Source organism: Macaca nemestrina, chromosome 15 (assembly GCF_043159975.1).
Source record: "Macaca nemestrina isolate mMacNem1 chromosome 15, mMacNem.hap1, whole genome shotgun sequence".
NCBI classification, from domain to species: Eukaryota; Metazoa; Chordata; class Mammalia; order Primates; family Cercopithecidae; genus Macaca; species Macaca nemestrina.
The window spans coordinates 115,729,163-115,738,125 of NC_092139.1; the positions used below are offsets into that span (position 1 = coordinate 115,729,163).

At 46.7% G+C, this 8,963-nt stretch overlaps 1 long non-coding RNA gene across 1 annotated transcript; it reads left to right on the forward strand.

Annotated features, from left to right (window-relative positions):
* Positions 1 to 272: 272 nt before the first annotated feature.
* LOC139358966 (uncharacterized) lies at positions 273 to 3,418 on the forward strand. The gene is made up of 3 exons (XR_011614465.1): positions 273 to 474; positions 1,644 to 1,720; positions 3,333 to 3,418. It is a non-coding gene; the product is annotated as an uncharacterized lncRNA (long non-coding RNA).
* The last annotated feature ends 5,545 nt before the right edge of the window (positions 3,419 to 8,963 follow it).

The following is an 8,963-nucleotide window of genomic DNA, read 5'->3' on the forward strand; positions in this document are numbered from 1 at the left end:
ACTGCTCTAGAGTATTCAATACACATTTTTAACTAACCCAAGTCTGCCTTCAAATAACACTATACTGTTTCTTGTGTAGTGCAGGTTCTTAGAATATTCTCAATTCCTCCCATTTCTTTTGCCATTTTATTATTCCGTATACTATAATAATCTAATAAATGGTTACTATTACTTTGAACAGTTATTTCTTGAATCAATTAAGTATAAACAAAATTCTATTTTACCTTCATTTATCCCTTCTCCAATGTTCTTTTTTTCTTTATAGAGTCTGAATTTCTGGCCTATATTATTTTCTCTCTCCATGTGCTTCCTAGCACAAATAGGGCAGCCTCCAGGGCTCCAGAGGAGAGCTGCTCATATTCATCTGACACCATGTGGCCACAGAGCGGAAACTCATCCAGTTTTGCCTTCTTCCGACCCAGGTCAAAGAGGTGAACCTTGCCATTAGGGAAACCTTGGCAGAAGTAAGAATGGGTAAGACTTCTTCTTACAATACCAGTAACATTGGGTGGGGTGGCGGCCCATGGTGACACCAGAATCTTTGGTGGTGCATGAAAGGGAAAGAGACTAGAGTTGGGGTCTTTAAACATCAACACTTTAATATTGGGAAGATTTCACTCCACTCTCCTCCAAAGTCTGCTGAATTCTTATTCTTGCCCTCATATAGGTAAGGTATTATGCTTTTCTGTGGCTTCTTTCAAGTTCTTCTCTTTGTCTTTGGTTTGCTGATTGAATATAACATGGATGTGATACACCTAGATGTAATTTTAAAAAATCCTACTTGCAGTTCAGAGAGCTCCCTGGATCTGTTTGGGAGTCTGTTATTAATTTTGGAAAGTTCTCAGCCATCATGACTTTAGACATATATTTATTTCCACTCTGTTATCTTTTTTCCCCCTTCTGATAGTTCAATCATACATATATGTTACTTTGCTATGGCCTTAATTTTGGTGTTTCCCCCCCAAATTCACATGTTGAAACCTAATCCCCCAATACGATTTCATTTGAGGGTAGGTCCTTTGAAAGATGAGAATGAAGCCCTCGTGAATGGAATTTGTGACCCTATAGAGGAAGCTCAAGACAGCTACCTTGTCCTTTTTAACCACGTGAGGACACAGCAAGAAGGTGCCATCTGTGAACGAGGAAGCAAGCCCTCACTAGATGTGGAATCTGCTGATGCCTCCATCTTGGACTTCCCAGCTCCAGAACAGTGAGAAATAGATTTCCTATTTCTCACCAAACTGGCTGCCCAGTTGATGATATTTTGTTATCATCAAGTTTTTGATTTCCTATATTTCCTTTTGATTCTTCCTTTTTTTTGTTTTTGTTTTTGTTTTTGCTTTTGTTTTGTGAGACGGAGTCTGGCTCTGTCACCCAGGCTGGACAGGCCCTGAGGAGTTTCTCATTCTCACACTCGTCCTCACTCTGCCTTCAGCAGTTTGTCGAAATGACCATTGAGATACCCCTACCAGTGTGTAGCTGCCATGGCGTCTGTTCCAAGTCAGCTCATGGTGCTTTTGGCTCGCAGGATAGAGCCATCACTCCAGATCTCAGGGAGGCAGTTTGCCCTGTGACCTGCACTTTCCGAGAGTCCTAAGAAAAGGTATTCATTTTCAGTATGTTCTGTTGTTTTCTTCTCGTAGGGAAAGGAGTGACAACTTCCAAGCTGTTGACCTGTCAGTGCTGAAACCAGCAGTCCCTTCAACGAGGGCCAAATGAGGTCAGTTCTCTGAAAAGATTTTGGAAAGGGTGTACTGGAATGAAAGTCAATAATTATGAATTGACTTATTGATTTTTTTTAACGAAAATGTAAAGATGTATCCGTAGCCATATCTTAACAAAATGCAAGATGCGCCTCCCATCCCTGCAGCACTCCTCTTTCCCATTTCTTCTTAGCTGGTCTCTCCAGGACACGTCTGATTTATACGATGCCCACTCTGGGTCAGCAGCTTCAGCCATGAAAGCCTGCAAAACTGAAGCACCATTTGGCCAGGTGCTGGTCCTGTGACATCACAGGGAGGCTGGCATCCACACACCCATTCTAGGCAAGGAGGCAAAAGAGCTTGCTGTTCAGCTTCTGTGGGCCCGTTTGTGAATTTGAGCAGGTGCAGCCTCTCCTTGAAACAGAGGCCGGGTCCGTGGCACGAATGTTTTATTCAGACCAATGCCCCACTGGAGGGCCTGGGAGCTCCTGAGCCGGGATTCCTGGGTGTGCCTGGGTGCTGTACCCAAAACTGCAGGGCCTGGGGCACCTGCCCTGCTCTCACTGTTATCAGCTGGTGTATTCTCAGTGCAGGGCTGTCATTTAATTCCTATAGTTCTGCAGTACATGGAGTTGGGAATTAAATCCTTCCTCTGTGTTTTCATTACACTACCTTCCTGCTTCGTTGCTTCTGAAATGGGAACCTCACCTGCCTGGCCTTTGCCTCCTTCTTCCCCAGAACCTCCCAAGACCTCTCGTCTTCTGATTTGACGTGAAACTGCCTGCCCACCCCAGCTTGGTCCCAGCAGATGTCTGGGCAGAGCTGTCACCCAGACCTCTGATCTTTCCCAGCCTTTTTGCCTCTGAGGGTTCTTTTTTCTCTACCCACCTCCCCTGACCCTGGTGGCAGCTGACTCAGCTCAACCACAGGAACAGCCATATCTTTCTTGCAGACTCACAACGGCTTCAGTTCCTTTCTGGTCCCACAATCTTACCTGTATCTTATTGCCCCCTCCTCTCCCACCTTGGTTGCAGCTTGCAGAAGAGAGACCTGGTTAGGAGTCAGGCAAACCCTGGCTCCCAGCTGCTTCTGATGTGACCTTAGTGAAGTGGCTAGACCTCTCTGGATCCTATATTCCTAATCCCTAAATCCGAGATCTCTACCGTTGAGGGCTTCATGAGGACTTCACAGGGCTGTCTTGAGGACTAGATCCAACGGACGGAAGCCTTGCTGCATGGTCAGTGCACGCATCGATAAAGGTGGCTGACGCCAGCTCCCTCCCCCACGCCTGGCTCAGTGCATATTTTACCTCAGAGTGTCCAGCCTTTACTCTCTCCTCTCATGTGAGCTGGAACTGTCCCAGCAAGTGATAGGCAAGTTCAGTGCTCTGTCTACCTGTGTGGATTCTGAGTAGCACGGCACACCCGCTCCTCACACACCATGTGGCTCACTGGGCATAGGGAGACTAGGGCGACCTGGTCCCTGGTCTGAGTCCAACCAAGGGTAGTGTGTTTGCAACTGATGACATTGCTACACATCTCTTCCGGCTCGATTGAGGATGTCCTCCTCAAATTGCCCTTTCAACTTTATTTCCACAGTTGTCTTCTCCATTTGGTTTCCAATATGCAGGTACCTTTCCAGGCTGCCTCACAGGTGCATCAGGTGAGAGCCCCGGGAGAGGCCAGCAGAGGAGGCCTGGAAGCCCCCACAGCCACGTGAGTGTGGAGAATGGAGGCTTAAAGCAAAGAGTTGCTAACAGTCTCAGCCACTTTATTCTTTGTTGTTGTTGTTTGCTTCTTTGTTTGTTTGTTGTTTGTTTGTTTTGAGATGCAGTTTCGCTCTTGTTGCCCAGGCTGGAGTGCAATGGTGCCATCTCGGCTCACTTCAACCTCCCCCTCCTGAGTTCAAGCAGTTCTCCTGCCTCAGCCTCCCGAGTAGCTGGGATTATAGGTGCGCACAGCCACGCCTGACTGATTTTGTATTTTTGGTAGAGACAGGGTTTCCCCATGTTGGCCAGGCTGGTCTCAAACTCCTGACCTCAGGTGATCCACCCACCTCAGCTTTGCAGAGTGCTGGGATTACAGGCGTGAGTCACCACACCCAGCTCAGCCACTTAATTCTAATAAATAACTCCTAGGAAGTCCAATGGGTCATTGAATGAAGACGTTGTGTATCAGTTGCTGAGACATGAAGCTTCCTCTTTCTCTCTTCCCTCACTCTCAGATACCTGTATTTTCTCCCCATTAGGTCATTTTGCAGGAATAACGCCTGTGTGGAATCCTCTTTGAAAAACACTGGCTTCAATTCCTGGGAGACCATGGTGAAGTTCAGTGTACACCTACAGGCTCCCCAGCCAGGGAGGTTGTGACTCTGTGGGGTTGTGAGGCTCAGGCTGGGGCCAGTGCCTGTTCACCTTCTCCTTGGTTCCCTAAGAAGCCTCCCGTCAACCTGCAGCCTGATATGGGAATGGCACAGACCAATGACTGGTTGGGGAGGAAGAAATGGTGGCTATCCTCCTGGAGGACTCAGCGTGGAGTTGGAGGTGCCAGGAGAGGGGTCCTCGGCAAGGGATTCCACAACTCCCTTGGCAGTACCTGGCACAAGGTCTTCTCCTGCACACAGCTTCTTTTTCGCACACGTCTAATGCCTCCTTGTTTCCTAAGTACCTTGTATAGTGTCTGTTAGGGTGTAAGCATTTAGCAAATATTTCTTCAATGAAAGAATAGAAATTATATCTTGGAATTTTGAGAGATACTGTCTTGGGAATGATAGTGAGCAGATATTATAATTAAAACCAGATGCCAAGGAGATTTTCTAACTGTCCCAGGGGATGACATTCCCATCATTTATTTGGTAAAAATGACTCTCTGCTCCATCTTGAAGCCAGCTCTTTCCTGGCACTGGAAACACAATCTAAATAGCATTTAATTCCAGGGAAGCTTTTGTCACTTCCTGTTCATGTTCCAACTTGACTTCAGGCCAACCTGGATTGGCCCAATTTTCTGCAAGTCTGTCTCGGCTCAAGGCAGCTTGGTGGGGCAGCTGGGATTCTTGCTGCCTTCACAAGCCACAGCCAGAACATGGAATAGGCAACCTCACAGCACCGTTTTGATGTGAGCTGCTGGATACCAGACCAGGCTCCTTCCCTTGTGTCTGCTTTACCTGTAGGTCTACCTCCAAGAATAGAGGCTGAGACCCTACTTGGAAGGCAGTAACACCTGTCCAGTAGGGAGAGGATGATGGTGGGGCCAGGCTCTGGCAGCTGAGATAGACAGAAGGAAACTGACTTGGGATATTTTCAGGGAAAGAGCACCAGGACCTGCTGATGCTGGACATGATGGTGAGGGGAGAAAAACAGAGAAGGTGGAGGCAAGTGAGGAACCATGGATCTCTGTTGGGCTGGGCCAGCTGGATAGCCATGCACAGCTTTATCACTGGAACTGCAAGGGAGGAGAGGATCTTTCATGAAAAGGGGGCAGCTCCCTGGGATATAAAAGGTGAGGCTGCCAGGGTGAGCACAGGAGACGCAATCAGGTGGGTTTGGGGGTGAAAAGGGAGGCAGCTGCTGTTTTCTCAGGAAGGGTGAGGTGTTGTTGGGCTGAGGAGGTAGGGGAGGGTATGAATAGCTTTTCTGCACAAAGGAGAGGGAAGCATTTAACAAATACATTAGGATTGCTGGGGGTTTCGCCTGCCTGTTTGAGGGCTCGTTGTGAGTCCAGCCAGCGCAGTGGAGTGTGCCACTGTGAGCACATTCAGCAGCTGGGGAGGGGCAGGGCAGAAGGAGAAAGGGGCTTTAATGGGTCTGAGGAAGTGGGAGGTGGGGCAGGGACTCATTACAGGGTTTCTAATGATGGTCCTGGAGTCTAACTGAAGCAAAGGGCGAAGCCAGGACATAAGGGAGAGACAGATCTGGAAAAGGTGGTTGGTGGTCAATTGATTCCACACCAAAATTAACACAGCTTGATTTTGGCCACAAAGATGATGAAATGGGGGCATTACAAGAAGGACATGGGGAGACTGGTGGTGAGCTGAGGCTGCGAGGCTCTTGCAGTTCTGAAGACAAGATTGCCCAGGATATGATGTAGGAGGGGATAGGGGTAAGGAAGACATGGCAGGTAGTGGGGAGAGCAGAGGCCAGTCCTCAGGGACACTGATGTCAGGGAGGACGATGAAGGCAGACACGAGGCCAAGGTGGGAAGGTGGGTTCATGTCTTTAACAAACATGGGAGGCGACCAGGCTCTCAGAGGATGACAGCAGATGATATCACATCATCTACTGGGGGTTTTGAGTTATGAAGAAAGTAACACAAGTATCAAGGAATACTGGTCTGAATCCCAGGCCTGTGTTGCAGGCATGTGAGTCAAATTGTTCCAAATGGACAGGGACACAGGGGTGGTGGCGTTCTCAGTTGGATCTCAAAGCAGAAGAAAGTGAGACTACCCAGAGAGGAAGTTGTGATGCGGGAGGTTTGGACAGGAGGCAGTGATCAGGGAGGGCACAGCAGGAGGGATTTCCATGCAGCAGGAGTGCGGGAAGCACCCTGCTGTCTCAGTTGGGATCTCAGCTTGCTATATTCTAAGAGTAGAGGTGAAATAGATGTAGCCTGAGCTTTACAGAAATGGCAGCTCATTCTTTGAACATCTCAGTTGATGTTTGGATTAAAGTGATCTGTAGGCTCCATTTATCTAAAAGAGGATACAGGGATACAGAACTCTCCACAGAGGAAGGCAGCAGCAACCAGAGTCTCAGAAACTTTAATGTGCATTGTTCAGCTTTCAACAGAAAGGAAGCATATGCATATGAGACAGGACAAAGGGAACAAACAGAAATCAGACTCAGACCCACAGATGACCCAGATATCAGAGATGGTTAACACTGTTGTTAAAATAATTGTGATGAGCATGTTAAAGTATTTTTTGAAGAAATTCAATGGAGAAGTGAAATCCACAAAAAAGAATCCAATGGGATGGTGGGCAAAGGCAGATTAACAACTTCCCAAAGGTGCCCATGTCCCGGCACTTAGAACGTGTGAATGGGCTCTGTCACATGGTAAGAGGTAATTAAGATTGCAGATGGAAGAAAAACTGCTAACAAGCTGACCACAACTTAAGGACATTATCCTGGATTATTTAGGTAATTATACAGTTCCTTAAATGTGGAAGAGGGAGACAGAAGAATTAGTGTCAGAGTGATGTGATGGAAGAAACACTTGAATGGCTATTATTAACTTTGAAGATAGAACTGGTTCATGAGCCAAATAATGCAGGCAGGGTATTAAAGCTGAAAAGTGCAGCAAAGCCAAGTCTCCCTAGAGACTGTACAAACAAACATATCCCTGCCAATACCTTGATTTTAGCCCCATCAGATCCACTTTGAACTTTTCTCCACAAGTATCTAAGATAATAAATTTGTGTTGTTTTAAGCTGCTAAGTTTGGGGTAATTTAGAGTAACAGCAATTCAAAAAAATACAGATTTTGGTACTTGAAGGTATGGTTCTGTGATAACAAAGGACTAAAAGTGTGAAATGGGTAATCCCAGCACTTTGGGAGGCCGAGGAGGGCAGATCATGAGTTCAGGAGATTGAGAGCAGCCTGGTGAACATGGTGAAACCCTGTCTCTACTAAAAATATAAAAAATTAGCCAGGTGTGGTGGCGGGCGCCTGTAATCCCAGCTACTCGAAAGGCTGAGGCAGGAGAATCGCTTGAACCTGGGAGGCGGAGGTTGCAGTGAGCTGAGATCACACCACTGCACTGCAGCCTGGGTGACAGAGTGAGACTCTGTCTCAAAAATAAATAAATAAATAAATAAATAAATAAATAAACCTTTATATTTAATGAATCTATTAAGAGAAGTAAAGGAAGTACTTGCACAAAACTAGAGTTAGCATTACCATTAGCATTACTCTCTGGCGGGCACTGGGACGTGTAGACTTGGGTTTATACAGCCCTGGGTTTATACAGCCCTGGGTTTATACAGCCCTGGGTCTGTTACACGCTCAATCCAGGAGTTTTCCTTTCTTTTTTTTCTTTTCCTTATTCCATTTGTATTTTTAAACTTTTTTTTTCTACTTTTATTTTAGGTACAGGGAGAAGATGTGAGGTTTGTTATGTGGGTACATTGTATGTCACTGAGGCTTGGTGTATGAATGATCTTGTCACCAAGGTAGTGAGTATAGCACCTGACAGGTAGCATTCTAACCCCCCAAATGTTCCTTTTACTAACTTAAAGTCATTTTTTTTTTTTGAGACGGAGTCTAACTCTGTCACCCAGGCTGGAGTGCAGTGGCACGATCTCAGCTCACCGCAAGCTCTGCCTCCCGGGTTCACGCCATTCTCCTGCCTCAGCCTCCCGAGTAGCTGGGACCACAGGTGCCCGCCACCACACCCGGCTAATTTTTTGTATTTTTAGTAGAGACGGGGTTTCACCATGTTAGCCAGGATGGTCTCGATCTCCTGACCTTGTGATCCGCCCGCCTCAGCCTCCCAAATTGCTGGGATTACAGGCGTGAGCCACAGCACCTGGCCTTAAGGCCATCTTTAAACTGATCATACATTCTTGCCATGCTCTGAATGTCTGAATATTCGTGTCCTCCCCAAATTCAGGTATTGAAATAATCACCAAGGTGAGGGTATGAGGAGGTGGGGCATTTGGGAGGTGATTACGTCATAAAAGCAGAACCATCATTAATGGGATTAGTGTCCTTGCAAAAGAGGCCTAAGAGAGACTCCTCCCCTTCCCACCAGGCTGGTCTTGAACTCCTGACCTCAGATGATCCACCCGCCTCGGCCTCCCAAAGTGCTGGGATTACAAGCGTGAGCCACTGCTCCTGGCCAGTTTTACTTTTTCTAAAAAAGAAAAAGACTAAATGTGGCCCTCTCACTGGTGATATAGGCTCTTTTTAGTGACTTCTGAATAATAATTTTGCATTGAGAAATGCTTGCATCCATGATGGAGGGTTTTCACCTTCCCAGAAGCATTTATCACAGTTTGATTGTGGTCCTTGAAGATGAGAAACTCTCGTCTCTCCTTGTTTAATCTCTCAATCCGCTCAGCATCTCTGGCAGGGTCATGCACAGAGTTGGCAGTGGATTATTTACCTTTGCAAGAATAAATCCTTCCCCACCTATGGAACCCCCATGTGCTCTCAGAGTAGGGATTTTAGCTGTATGGCAGTACCATTCTGGATGCCAAGTGTAACAGGATTTAGACTAAGAGATTGTTATGATGAAAGCCCTGACCAGCTACTCAGAGAAGAAC